The sequence below is a fragment of the Ascaphus truei genome, chromosome 1 (genome assembly GCF_040206685.1).
Source record: "Ascaphus truei isolate aAscTru1 chromosome 1, aAscTru1.hap1, whole genome shotgun sequence".
Taxonomy (NCBI): Eukaryota; Metazoa; Chordata; class Amphibia; order Anura; family Ascaphidae; genus Ascaphus; species Ascaphus truei.
In genome coordinates this window covers 466,371,962-466,386,777 of record NC_134483.1, presented here as the reverse complement: position 1 = coordinate 466,386,777, position 14,816 = coordinate 466,371,962, and positions in this window count along the sequence as shown.

Here is a 14,816-nt window from a genome sequence, read left to right as displayed (position 1 = left end):
CATAGCTTCCATTGACGAGCAAAAAATAAAAAAAAAACTAATACATTTTAGTTTCCCATCTTTATTTCATTTAAAGCTACATAAAAGCCTGCAATTTGAATATAATGTATGATTTCTTGTCATGCTATAAATTCCTACAATATGGTAAAATACATGCATGTCTGCCCAGGTTCTTTGACTAAATCAACTCTGCAGTCATTTCAGAAATCCAAGACTCCAAACAATGTCATAAATAGATGTATAGAAGTGCATCGGCAGAATGCTTTACAGATGAGCATTCATTTCTACAACACATTGTAAGGATAGTACTTTCGATGAATAGACCCTTGACTCCATGTTATAACCATATAGTGGCTTTTTGTGCTTCTTCCCTTTTATATTGCACTTTTACTCAGATTACCTCTATTCACTACGATGGCAGTCATGTGTATCATTTTATTTATATAGTGCCAACAATGTACATAATGCAAAATTAAAACACGAGGTAAACCAATTACAAACAATGGGGATAAGTGTAACAGCTAATTTATAACATAAGGCAGAGGGAGACCCTGCCCCAAAGTGCTTACAATCAAATGGTACAACAACTAAACATAGGATAACTTTACGTTATTTTAATAACCTGATGTTATGTCAGTCTTAGCGTTGCGCTGATCCAGAATCTGAAATCGGGGAAGCTAGTATGTCATAAATAGATCTTTAGTTTTTAATATATTATTAGTGTGGTTATATTGACGTGTTGACATTATGTCAGACTTGGCATTACTCTTATCCAGACTCTCCAATCGGGCAAGATTGTTCAGGCGATTTGCCGCAGCTCCATGCAAGCAAATGGTGCAGTGAGTTTCCAAACTGCGCAGTATGGTGCATAGCTGCGCTAAAAGACTGCTATAACCCAGCAATATTCTAGAGCAGGTTGTGCGCAAAGTTTAATCCTGCACCCCATATCCAAGTGGCCCATTATAAGTGGCAAGACGACTGAACAACTGAAGTTTAAAAGGAAGGGCCCCTTACCCTAACAAAAATCATCTTCTCTCCTCAGTATATGCAACTGAAACAATCTTAGGTAATATCCCATATCTGAATCCTGTCTGCTTCAACTGTTAATTAAATTAAGCATTGACACCTAGGCAGGGAACACCCTGTGTAGGAAACAATCTGTTTGAATGTGCCTCAGATGTGCTAATTAAGCAGACAGAACCACTGTCAGGTGACTTTTTAGGCCTATATAAACCCAGTCAGAACAGCTAGTCTGCCTGCAGCCCATATCCAAGTGGCCCACTATAAGTGGCAAGACGACTGAACAACTGAAGTTTAAAGGCCCATTATAAGTGGCAAGACGACTGAACAACTGAAGTTTAAAGGCCCATTATAAGTGGCAAGACGACTGAACAACTGAAGTTTAAAAGGAAGTTCAAAAGAAGTGAGGAAGAAGTGGACACCCCATCTGGCCCTGATTCCTGCATTTGAACTACGCTGGAAAGGAGGATATCATCAATACCAGACTGCATCATTACTGCTGTGATGCTGCCTTTACCATTTATATTTGCTGTGACTTCACTTCTTCTCAAATTATGCACTTCTTTTTACCAGCCTCAGTATGTCTCTAACTCTATTCATATATCTCCATCTCTCCTTCCTTCCCCACTTCTCAGCTCACATGAACTCCTTTCTTACCTGCGTCCTCTGACACCACACAGCTATATCCCTACACTAAAACACACCCCTACAAATCATCCTCACACATCCTCTTCCTATCCATGCTTCTCCTCCTTGCGTCTGGTCATATCTCTCCCAATCCTAGTCCCTTCCTTATTTCTACTTGCTCTCGTCCTCGCCTGCCAAATGCAATCTCTACTCCTTCTGGTGTTAACCCCTCCAACCACATACCCATCCCCTGCCACCCTCCCTCCTCTCTCCCTTTCTCCTGTGCCCTTTGGAATGCTCGCTCCCTTTCTAACAAGTTCCTCTCTGTGCATGACTTCTTTCTCTCTCACTCCCTGCTTCTCTTTGCTATAACTGAGACCTGGCTCACTCAGTCTGACTCTGCTCTGGAAGCTGCCCTCTCCTACGGTGGCCTTTCCTTCTCCCACACTCCGCGCCCTGATGGCAGGGGTGGAGGCGTGGGGCTCCTGCTCTCCTCTCTCTGCCGTTACCGAACCCTTCCTATTCCCCCCTCTCTTGCTTTTCCCTCCTTTGAGGCTCACACTGTCCAGATCTTCTCTCCTCTCCCGGTCCATGTGGCGGTCATCTATCGCCCACCTACCTCTACTCATTCCCCTTCTGCCTTTCTCTCTCACTTTGAATCCTGGCTCTCTTTCTTTCTCTCCTCAGACTCCCCTGTTCTTCTCCTTGGGGACTTCAATTGCCACATTGATGACCCCTCTCTCCCTTGGGCTTCCCGCTTTCTTTCTCTAACCTCTTCTTTTGGCCTTCAACAGTGGACTGCAGCCAGCACCCACAAGGATGGCCACTACTTAGACCTGGTTTTCACTAAAAACTTTTCTCTCTCTGATTTCTCCATTTCCCCTTTTCCTCTCTCTGACAATCACCTCATCCCATTCTCTCTATCTCGCTTCTCCCCTTCGCCAACTCCATCTACTCCCCGGTTCTGCAGAAACCTGCGCTCTATTCACTTACCTGACTTTGAGTCCACTTTAAGCTCCACCCTCTCCTCTCTCAGCTCTGCTACAGACCCTGACAACCTGGTCAGGAACTACAACTCTGCCTTGTCCTCGTCTCTTGATCTACATGCCCCGCTTTCTCTCTGCCGCACTCGCCCTTCTAACCCTAGACCCTGGCTAAATTCCCACACGCGCATGCTCTGTTCCTCCACTCGTTCCTCTGAACGCCTCTGGAGGAAGTCTCACACTCTCGCAGACTTCCTTCACTACAAATTTATGCTATCCTGTTTCAACTCTGCCCTCTCACAAGCTAAACAAGCCTATTTTTCTGCACTAATCAACATGCACAAGTCTAACCCACGCCGACTGTTCTCTGTCTTTGATACTCTACTCAAACCACCCTCAGCTGCCTCTCCTTCCTCCATCTCCGCTCAGGACTTTGCTGACTATTTTAAGGAAAAGGTGGAATCCATACGGCAGAACATCCCCTCTGTTTCTTCCTCCCATCCTACACCTCTTCCTAACTCTCCTCCTGCCTTCCTTGACTCTTTTTCCACTGTCTCAGAGGAGGATGTGTCGCTGTTGATCGCCTCCTCTCCCTCTACCACTTGCCCTCTTGACCCCATTCCCTCCCATCTCCTAAAACCTCTAGCTCCTACTATAATCCCTACGCTCACACACATTTTTAACTCCTCCCTCTGCTCTGGAACCTTTCCATCCTCCTTCAAACATGCAACAGTCATACCATTACTCAAGAACAACAAGCTTGACCCTACCTGTCTTTCTAACTATCGACCTGTCTCCCTCCTGCCTTTTGCCTCTAAACTCCTTGAACGTCTTGTATTCTCTCGCTTGCTCCATTTTCTCAACACCTATTCTCTCCTAGACCCTCTACAATCTGGCTTCCGCTCTGCTCACTCCACCGAAACAGCCCTCACTAAAATAACTGACGACTTCCATGCTGCCAAAGACAGAGGTCATTACACTCTGCTCATATTACTCGACCTCTCTGCAGCATTTCACACAGTGGACCACCCTCTTCTCCTCCACATTCTCCATACTCTAGGTATTCAGAACAAAGCTCTATCCTGGATCTCATCCTACCTCTCACATCGTACTTTCAGTGTCTCTTCTGCTAACACCTCCTCCTCCTCTATTGATCTCTCTGTGGGGGTACCCCAGGGCTCTGTCCTGGGACCTCTTCTCTTTTCTCTGTACACACTCTCTCTAGGTGACCTAATAACATCTTTTGGGTTTAAATATCACCTCTATGCCGACGACACACAAATACACTTTTCAACACCTGTCCTTACACCTGCTGTACAAACCAAAGTTTCTGAATGTCTCTCTGCTATATCATCCTGGATGGCCCTCCGCCGCCTTAAACTCAACATGGCTAAAACAGAGCTCCTCATACTTCCTCCCAAACCTGGCCCTACTACCTCCTTCCACATTACTGTTGGAACTACAATCATTCACCCAGTAGCCCAAGCACGCTGCCTAGGGGTCACACTCGACTCCTCTCTCACATTCGCCCCTCACATTCAAAACATTTCTAAAACTTGTCGCTTTTTCCTCCGCAATATAACAAAGATACACCCTTTCCTCTGTTGCTCGACTGCTAAAACTCTGACTCAGGCCCTCATTCTCTCCCGTCTTGATTACTGTAACCTCCTGCTGTCCGGCCTTCCTGCCTCTCACCTGTCTCCCCTACAATCTATCCTAAACGCTGCTGCCAGAATCACTCTACTCTTTCCTAGATCTGTCTCAGCATCTCCCCTCATGAAAACCCTCTCCTGGCTTCCGATCAAATCCCGCATCTCACATTCCATTCTTCTCCTCACTTTTAAAGCGTTACACTCTTCTGCCCCTCCTTACATCTCATCCCTAATTTCTCGTTATGCACCATCCAGACTCTTGCGTTCTTCTCAAGGATGTCTTCTTTCTACCCCCTTTGTATCTAAAGCCCTCTCCCGCCTTAAACCTTTCTCACTTTCTGCCCCACACCTCTGGAATGCCCTTCCCCTCAGTACCCGACTAGCACCCTCTCTATCCACCTTTAAGACCCACCTTAAGACACACTTGCTTAAAGAAGCATATGAATAGCACTGTGGATATTCTGAACACGATACATAAAGCTTGGCCCCTGCAGACGCACTTACCAGAACTCCCTCCTACTGTCTCTGTACGTTCTACCTACCAATTAGACTGTAAGCTCCTCGGGGCAGGGACTCCTCTTCCGAAATGTTACTTTTATGTCTAAAGCACTTATTCCCATGATCTGTTATTTATATTATCTGTTATTTACATTACATTAATGGCGCTATATAAATAAAGACATACAATACAATACAATACACCCCCATGCCTGCTCACCTCCCGGCTCGCTCCACCCTTCCAGCATCAAATGACGTAGCGGGATCATGTGATGTCACTTTACCATGTCAACGCGATGTCAAGTAACACCGCGGCGTCATTTCACACCGGGTTACCATGGTGACGCATCGCAGAAGACCAGATAGAAGAAGCTGCAGAGGCCCTGCGCGGTCCCCCGGCTTTTAATTTAAATGCCCTGGGGGGACAACACGGGACCTCTGTAGCCGCCGCAGCCCCCCCCCCCTGGAAAATCTCCCGCCCCACCCCCATTTTGCGCACCCCTGGTCTAGAGTCTGGATGTGAGTAACACCAAGTAGAGGAATGACCTAATGTATGTAACGTTAGGTCCCTGCGTCAACCTTAACAGACTTCAGAGGAAAGGTGATGCTCTAATATTGTTTCATTTGCATGTCATTATCAAGAAGTTATAACCCCCCAGGTATAGGGCATTACAGGGCAATTAATGCCCAGGGTGGAAGTTCCTTTAACGCACCAGGGCATTGTGGAGAATGCCTAAGAAAATGATAAAAAAAAAACAAGATGTTTAAAAAAAAACAAAAAAAAACAGGCAACCTCTTTTATCTAGGTCAACATGGAGTGGAGCAGACTCAGAACGTGTCATAAACTTGATAGCTACTGAAAACACGGTCAAAGTTTCCTTTTATTGTAATTTTTGAGGAAGATTTGGAATGTTTAATATGATTATATTTCTTAGTTTAGGCCCAACACTAACACAACCCTTCCCTATTTCACTTTATTCCACATTATCCTTTAGTTGTAATGTAACTTTCCTTTTTCTGGTAAGTGGAGGAGGAAAAGCCAGGGAGAGAGTTTGAGAACATAGGGGCTACGGAGGAAGGGGAATAGAAAAGGAGGAAGGAGAATGGCTAGAAGTAGAAAATAGAAGGATTAAGACACTGAAGATCCCCACCTGATATACTGTGGTTGATGATTCCGTAGTCCTCGTTAGAGATGGGTGAGGTTTTTTTGCGGACTTGGATCCAGAGCGGATCGGCCGGTTCCTTTTTTTCTGCGGATTTCAGAGGATCAATCTCAAAAAGGGTCCATTCGCGTTTTGTGGATTTTTAAAAAACTATTTTTATCATTTCTGCGGGTTCAGTTATCCGTCGGTGGATTCTTAAGATTGCTGAATCCGTGGATTTGATTCTACAAATCCGTCCACGGGTTGCATCCAATTACAGTTTTTCATGAATACGCGCTGATAGAAACCGGCCAAATCCGTTTGCGGATTTTACACCGCGAAATGGATTTTGGTTTGAAAATGCGAAAAAATCCGGGATATGGATTTGCACAGATTCACCTATCTTTAGTCCTCATAAAACTGCTGCCATTACTGCCTGTAAGACTTAAAACAAGAGCCCCTCCTATAACCAAGTGCAGGGGCAAGTTTAAAAGGTGCAACAGTACAATGAAACTGAGCCAAAAAAACCAGTTCTGCCACCCGGAGGACCCATTAAGAACACTTACTGGGGCCGAACACCCAACCCAAGCTGTGACCCTGCACCCTGACTGCATATTACCTGTAGGAGCCGTCTGATGTTGTTGATAGAAATATACAGACTATCGTCTGAGCGGTATACCCCATCCCTTCTGTGCTCGTTACCCCGCCGGTCCTCGAAATCTATGTGTCTCACCATTTTACCTTTGCAAGAGATGATGAATTTACTGATGGCTTTATTTACTTTTTTACTGTTTTTTTATGCCCACCCAGCTGGAGGCCCCATCCATGCTAATCTTGGGATAATGTCAGACCAAATGATGACCGTGTTGATCCATAGAGCTTGCAGCCTGGCGCAATCTTCCTGCATCTGTAAGGTTACGTCAAGTGATGGATCAAGATTTTGTCTAACTGCTAGGGCTTTTGCCGTGATTGGTAACAAGTCTACCCAGTGCATTCCTCTCTTACCAAACCATTGTATTTTCATTCTCTCTGGTGGTATGCCTAGTTGCAGAAGTCTGACCCGTGCTTACTCTTGGGCCCAATGAATAAAAGAGTGGCCTATCAGCCAAACTTTGTGCGCCTTGCTAGGTTTTTCCACAGAGGACACGTCATCTACTTTCCTGCCTTGATCTAATATACATTCTGTATGTGTTAGATTTTCACCTCCCCAATACCTCGATCTGTTCAACCTGCAGCTATCTTAAAGGAGTGTGTCCATACATTTTGGGGATTTATTATTTATAGGATTGTCACGTGTATTACTACTGTGAAGCGCTATGTACATTAATGGTGCTATATAAATAAAGACATACATACATACATACATACATACATACATACATACATTTATGTCCTCTACTTTAAGGCAGCGCTTAAAGATGCTGGAACTTTGTTAGTGGGTTTGAATCACTGTGCATCAGAAACATCTCGCCCCCTTGCGGTCGTTGCTCTGCATACCGCTTTGCTAGCCTGAGGCTGTGCTTATTGTGCCGGCGACGCGACATCACGGCAAAACAAATGTATTGCCGCCCTCGCGTGCGCTTATAGTAAGAGCGGAGCGACGGGAGCGAATTCTTGAAGCCGGTCAAATTTGATTTTTCAGAGGCTGTCGCAACATGTGACAGCCTCTGAACCAATCAAAGACCTGGTCGCCGGAAAGCGAAATACAACTTACTCTGACGGCAACGGGTGACGTCATCCGTCGCATCGCCATCGCCGTCGCACGCACTATAAGCGCAGCCTTACCTGGCGCACCCTCTTATTTTTCTGCTTTTTTAGTTGCACCCACGCTCCTCTGTCCGCCTGATCAGTTTTTGTGCTGTTACTGATTGGCTTGCTTTTTAGAAACGTGACAGAGTCCCTGTATACCTTTGATAATGCCACTTATTCTTATGCTACTCCCTCCTACTGTCTCTGTACGTTCTCCCTACCCACCAATTAGACTGTAAGCTCCTTGGAGCAGGGACTCCTCTTCCTTAATGTTACGTTTATGTCTGAAGCACTTATTCCCACGATCTGTTATTTATATTATCTGTTATTTATTTGATTACCACGTGTATTACTACTGTGAAGCGCTATGTACACTAATGGCGCTATATCCAGGGTGGGCAACCCTATCGCCATTCGCCACTTGTGGCGAATTGGCAGGGAAAGTGTGGCGAACAGGGCTGCCTTGACTCTCTCTGCGGCCCGCGACGGCCCCCTTAGCCCTCCCTCTCCCCTTCCTTGGTAGGGAAGGAGCGCGCTCCCGCTGTCGCTCTTCTCCCTCCCACACCCCCGCCTGCTCCAACCTGTGCTCCCTCCCCTCTGAGCTCGCTCCAGCGTGGTGACGCGCTGATGCGCACACCCCCCCCCCCAGCTCACTCCTGCATACACCCCCCCCCAGCTCGCTCCTGCGTGATGTGCTGCACATCCAAAAATGCCAGCCCGCGACCACTGCCACCGGCCGCCGGCCGCCACCACTGCTGCCGCCGCTTCTTCTATCGGCGGTGCGCCGCAATCTGGTAGGCATTGGGGGTGGGGGCGTGCGGGTGCTTGATGAGGGGGACTGCAGAAAGGGTGCTGGGAAGAGAATCAAGGGTCCTGGGGGGAGAATCAAGGGTGCCGAGGGGGGGGGGGGGAGAATCAAGGGTGCCGAGGGGGGGGGGGAGAATCAAGGGTGCCGAGGGGGGGGGGGGAGAATCAAGGGTGCCGAGGGGGGGGGGGAGAATCAAGGGTGCCGGGGGGGGGGAGAATCAAGGGTGCCGGGGGGGGGGGGGAGAGTCAAGGGTGCCGGGGGGGGGGAGAATCAAGGGTGCCGGGGGGGGGGGGGGGAGAGTCAAGGGTGCCGGGGGGAGATCAAGGGTGCTGGGGGAGATGATGAGGGGGGTTAAATGAGATGGTGATGAGGGCCTGAGGGCCGTTCTATAGTGTGTGCGCTTGCTGCACCGTGTGCGCGCGTGGCAGTTATAGTTGGCCGAGGTTTGTCAGCCTTTCTATAATGGTGCTGCGCGCGCACGGCAGTGAGCGTGGGACCGGCTGACAAGGGGGAGAATGAGGAAAAGAAAGATTTTGCTACCGCCGCTGAAATGTGTGAGTATGTACAATGTTAATAAATAATTTATTAAAGTATTTCTTTATTTATTTCAAACGTATTTATAACACACACACACACAGTCACACACACACTGTGCCTCACTCGCTCACAGCATTCACAAAAAAAGCATGCGTCACGTGAATGGGCGTTCGCACAGGCTCCGGCGCACACACTATAGAACGGCCCTGAGAAACAGTGTGTGTTTAAAATTTTCGCATGCGCAACATAATACCTCAATTTTTACAGGGTGTGGCTATTTTCACTTCTAATTCGCCACACCTGTGGCTATATTGAAAAATAGGTTGCCCACCCCTGCGCTATATAAATAAAGACATACAATACTTATTCCCCTGTTCTGAACGCCCTGACAAAGCAGAAGCAAACAAGGCTGTTTTAAATAACATGATTTCGTAGGGCCCTGCGCATATCGACTGCTGCTTTTCTTATGATTTTTAGCCTTTCCATGGTAACTGGCTCTCTTTTGTCCCTGTTTGCTCTCCCCTCTGCCCCACAAAGGAGGCACCTGATCACAAAATCTTTAATAATGTTTTCCAGTCTGAGGAACTTCAGGAAAAAGGCCATGCTGCTAGCATGCCACCTGCCTTAGTGCGGGACATCCCTGCGTGTTTTTCGGTCAGTTGGAAGTTAATGAGTTGTTGAGTGCCATCAACCTCATCCCTTATTGCTGTGGCCTCCCTGAAAGCTCGCCATTTCTGCCAGGTGTTACGCTTTGCACATGCGTGGGGCTAGCGATTGCTGAAACATATGTATCAGTTCCTCTGTCCTATCTGCCAATCTATCCATTTAAATTTGTGTGCAATTTTGTTTAGCTACCCTAGGACATGCTTTGCCTTCAAATGTATGTTGCTTTCCATGCATCCATGCATAGTAGGACCAGTTGCTGATAGGCCGTTTACCGCATTCGCTACCCCCCAGGTTATCTTCCCTGATGTACTTGCTGCTACGTTTGCTGGTCCATAATTCTGCTGCGACAAATATTGGGAATGTCTCTAAGAAAGCCATGTTTTTGGTTAGACCTGACCTGTAAAGGGACCAGTCTGATGGCATGGGCTCAGCGATCGACAACCCTCTGAAGTATGCTCCAAAGCCACACTCCCCTACTGCATCAGTGAACAACTGCAGTTCCTGATTTGTTTACCTTATACCATTGAACTGGCTGAAGAAAACTTCCCATATTTTTAGGTTTGTTCTCAGCTCTTTTGTAATTTGGATGCAGTGCTGGGGAAATTTTTTTATCCCTGTGGTGCCCCTCTCTAACTTCACCTGGTTAATAATTCTGCCTATGGGAATTACTCTACAGGTGAAATTTAAGAAACCCGGCAGTGACTGCATCTGATTTGGGATCACTTTTCTAGCCTCCTTGAACTGACATAGGTTATCTCTTAGCTTCCTGACTTTATCTGTGGGCAAACATGATTCTTTAGCCACTGTGTCAATCTCAATGCCCAGAAATGACAATGTTTTTGCCGGGCCTTCCGTATTGTCTTTCACTATCAGATCCCATGAGCCCCTAAGTACTTTGAAGTAGCCCCTTGCACAACGGAGAATTGGGTGGACCCCACCTACTGGAAATCGTCTAAGTAGTTTGCTGTCATGCTAGATCCAGTTATGTTGACTATGCAAAAGGAACGGAATGCTTCAAAATATGCACAGCATATGGCGCATCTCATAGGGAGACAGTTGCTAATCTAATATGCCCTTCAAATTTGCAACATGTGAATCTGAAACTGCTTGGAGACAGGGGAAACAGCCACAAAGCAGATTCTATGTCAATTTTTGCCATGAGTGCTCCTTTCCTGTAAGTTTTTATGATACGTGGCATTGGTCCTGGTCTATGGCATCTTTTACCCAGCTACCTTTAGGATAGGAGAGGTGCTGTATGAATTTACCTGGTTCTTTTTTCAGGACAACACCTAAGGGGGAAATAATCCGTTTGGGAAGTAGGGGTGTGGTAAGGGGACCCGCCATGTGCCCCAACCTTAATGTGTTTTTGGATTGTAGCCAAATTTAAGTTATGATTAACTTGCCTAGCTTGTATGTCTATTGTATGGGCATCCTAAAAGCCTTCCAAACATACTTCAATAAATGTCGCTTTTTTGGGATTGGGGTAAGTTTGCAACAATTGCCTCAGGCTGCTAAAGCTGACCGGTGTTGGGGCCCTTATAAGGGACATTTTTCCCCGCCTGATTGTAAGTGCATCGTCAACCCAAGGAATTTTTTGCGGGATGGTTTCTGTCACACGTGGGCACTGTTTATAATTGAATGCCCAGAATTTTCCTTTTTGCTCCTAATTTGTAAGGAATCGGGGAACACGTCCTTTGTGGCGTGTTCCCTCCTTACCTGCTGCTGCCGCACCGGCCACTGTTCCTGCCCATGCGCGCTCCCCCTCTCTCATTACAGAGCGCGCACGCACCCGCAGCTCTTCTAGCTGCCGCACAGATCCTGGTCCCGCCTGCCGCATGTGTTGCGCATCTCTCCCGTGCAGCGCGCTCACGTGCGACGATCCCCAGCTGCGTGGCAAGTCTCTGCCTTGTTGCCTGCAGCCTATCCCAGCTCCGCTGGGGCCGCGACTCCGCTCCGCCCCCTGTCCCCATTGGTCTGCCCTGTCTGTAAATACTTCCTGCTTCCTCCCATGCTTTGCTCAGCATAATCCTATGTAGCCTCGTGAAGATCACTTCTGTTGGGCAGTGTTCTAGTTTCGTTTGCAGTTAACCTCTTGTGTACCGACTCGGCTTGTTTGTGGACACTTCTGGATTTTGGACTTTGGCATACCCTCGAATACGGCGATCCCTGGAACACAGCATATGGACTCGGACTACGCTGCTCTCTGCAACCCCAGACCATGGCTTACAGACCCATACTATCCTGTCTTCTCCAAACCAAGAACTCGACATCTCCTATACTCTCCAACCCAGACCCGGCAATGCTAAATTACCCGCCTTCCAGGCACGCCTCCGCAGCTGCGGGTGTGTGGTGTTATACCTTCCCACCTCAGTGCCGGGATCTTGTCTTGCTTGTGGGCAGTGCGAGCGTTACATAATTTATGGCTGACTCCCTGGCTGCCCATTTTGTAAAGGGACCAAACTTTCTGAGTGTGACTAAGCATAACCATCGATCAATATCTCTGGACCCAATGTTTAAAATGTTGTTCCCTTGTTCGTGTCAGGGTCCGCTGCTGCGGTTGTTCTGCCTCTACCAGCATGGCCGACATCTGAGGTTCATTTGCCTTCTCAAAAATGGAGGAAACCAGGAAGTGACCACACCTCGCCCTCAACCAAAATAGCCATGATGACTTCTTATGCCCATTCTTAAGTGGAGACTGTAACTGCACCTCAGCTATACATTTATAGGGACGTCGTTCACCCTTAGCCAGTGCCCAAGCAAGGTGACTGATCCTTGTGCTCCTGGACCCCATATGGTATCCTGCTTATGCTTTGCCTTTGCTGAACCTTTGCTTGCCCTTGGATTTTCTTTGACTCTTCTGTCCTGATCTTGGAACTGTAACCCCGACTACGCTCCTGCACCCTGCTATGACCTTGGAACTGTGACTGAGTTCCCTTCCAATCAGGACTCAGTCCCAAGGCCTGTCACACTGCCACGTTGAATACGCTATATTCCATATGATTGACCCCTTTCTCTGGTTGCTTCTCGAACAGACAGCTCCCTAATACAAAGAAACTCCTGAGCCAGTTAAACATGGTCTTATGTCTACCCTGGCCTGTTGACCTGCTTTCGTCCATCATCTGTGCTCACTTTTGATTAGCCAGACTGTCTTTAGACATCTCAAACATGTCGATATATTTCACTTTCATTATGACTCGCCAGCTTGTACTGGTTAGGTGTGAATAAAGGGAGCTAATAGTAGCACATGCATATGTGTCATTACCGCTGCAAGCTGGAATGACCCCCTTGTCCCTGTGCACCTTTCTCTTTGCTAGCTGTCCCTGTGCCTCCCAATTCTTGCTAGCTTTCAACGTTTTAATATAGACTGATTAATGGACGGTAACTGTTTCTTCATTAACCTAAACATTGGGGGTCAAATCTGACTCTGAGCTCTCACTCTCACTATCACTTGAACCCTGGGACTCAGAATCGTACATTGTATTTACATAATTTATATGCTCATCTGAGCCTACCAGCTGGAGACCTGGCTGATCGCCCCAACATCCTGCCGTGCAATCCATGCTGCATGATTTGCCATTGGTGTTGTGCGGCTCATTGCTGCTACGTTGTGGCTCTGTCAAGGGTAAGTTGATCAAATGGGGGTTTGGTTGGCCGGCCTCAGGGGGGGGCTGTGGCCCCAGGTGGCATCGGTCTACTGGGACATGGACCACGTGGGTCATGGATGGCCCTTAAATGGCTGAGTTGGAGCGCAAGCTTGCCCAGCTGATGTGGATGGGATAGGAATGGGGTTGGCATGGCTGTGACTGGGGGATAGGGCATGGCGGTGGGATAGTAGAGTGGCAGGAGATTTGTAGCAGTGGGGAAGAGGGCTGGTGTAGTGCTGCTGGGTCCTGGAGTGGGCCAGAACTCCATCCCCATGGGGGGTGAGGTGGAACTCTTGTGGGCTGGAACGAGTGCTGGATGCCACCTGTGGGATGGAGGTACCTTTCCCTGCAGAGCGCTCACAGCATGGAGTGGTGGATCTGGTATTGGTGGTCCCGGGAGGCAGCAGGCTGGGTCTAGGAGGACCGGCGTGGAGACGTCGAGGGCTGGAAAAGGCATCAGGGAAGCTGGCTGCTCAGTGAAGGACGTGGTTGCGAGACCTATCGATGCAGGAACAGACAGCAGGTAAGTCTCTAAAAAAGAAATTCAGAGAGTTAGTAGTTCTTACTACTGGGCCCCAGGGTATTTAAACCCTAGGTCCCGCCCGTTTTGCATGCCCGGCCAGGAGTCGGATGTCTTCCTTCCCCCCCCTATGGGCATGTGCGCTAACGTTGAACAGCCTCGTAGGAGAGAGATGGGCGAGAGTGGCCCGAAACGCCATCTTTGAGAGACACTTAGCCATTCTGATGTCTGTGCCTTTTCTTTAAATACAGAAGCAGCCAATGAGGATTTTCAGCCGAAAACTTCTGCTTCGGGGTATATAGAATATAGCCCTATGTACTGATGACCAAGGCCGGCGTAAAGGCGGTACCGTCGGTGCCACTACACCGACCCCGCGCTTACAGAGGCCTCACACTCTTCCCCAGGTGCCTTCCACTTGTCTTGGCAACGCAATGCCATTTGACGTTGTGATGACTAGACTATGCAGGGACAGATGCTGTCAGATGATGCCAATGTAGAAGGTAAGAGCCGAGGCCCAGCACATGTCCCTGCATCGAGCCCCGCAAACATCTCAGCCAGCCCTGCTGATGACTATAGATTTCTCACAACACTTTGCTTCCTATTCATGATGAAAGCAATGTTAAGCAGAACTGGAAAAGATACACATTATAATTAAATACATTATAGGAATTTTAAGGCATGTCACTTGTTTGCTTTTCTGTATTAGCTTTTTCCTTGGATCACTTAGGCAAGACTTATCTTATGAGAAATGATCGTTTTAAACTTTTAAAATAATTTACCCTAGTTCTTAATGGAAATGACAAATGTAAGACATGAAGGAAGTTGTACATATCTCTAAGGGAAGACTGTTATCTTGAGTTTATATATCTGATAAATATTTATACAAGGTGCTAAAAAGCAGTGCATCCCTTCCTCACAATTATTTGGACAGGATGGCTTATATCTTTCTTTACTAAGTAAACATTGTAGC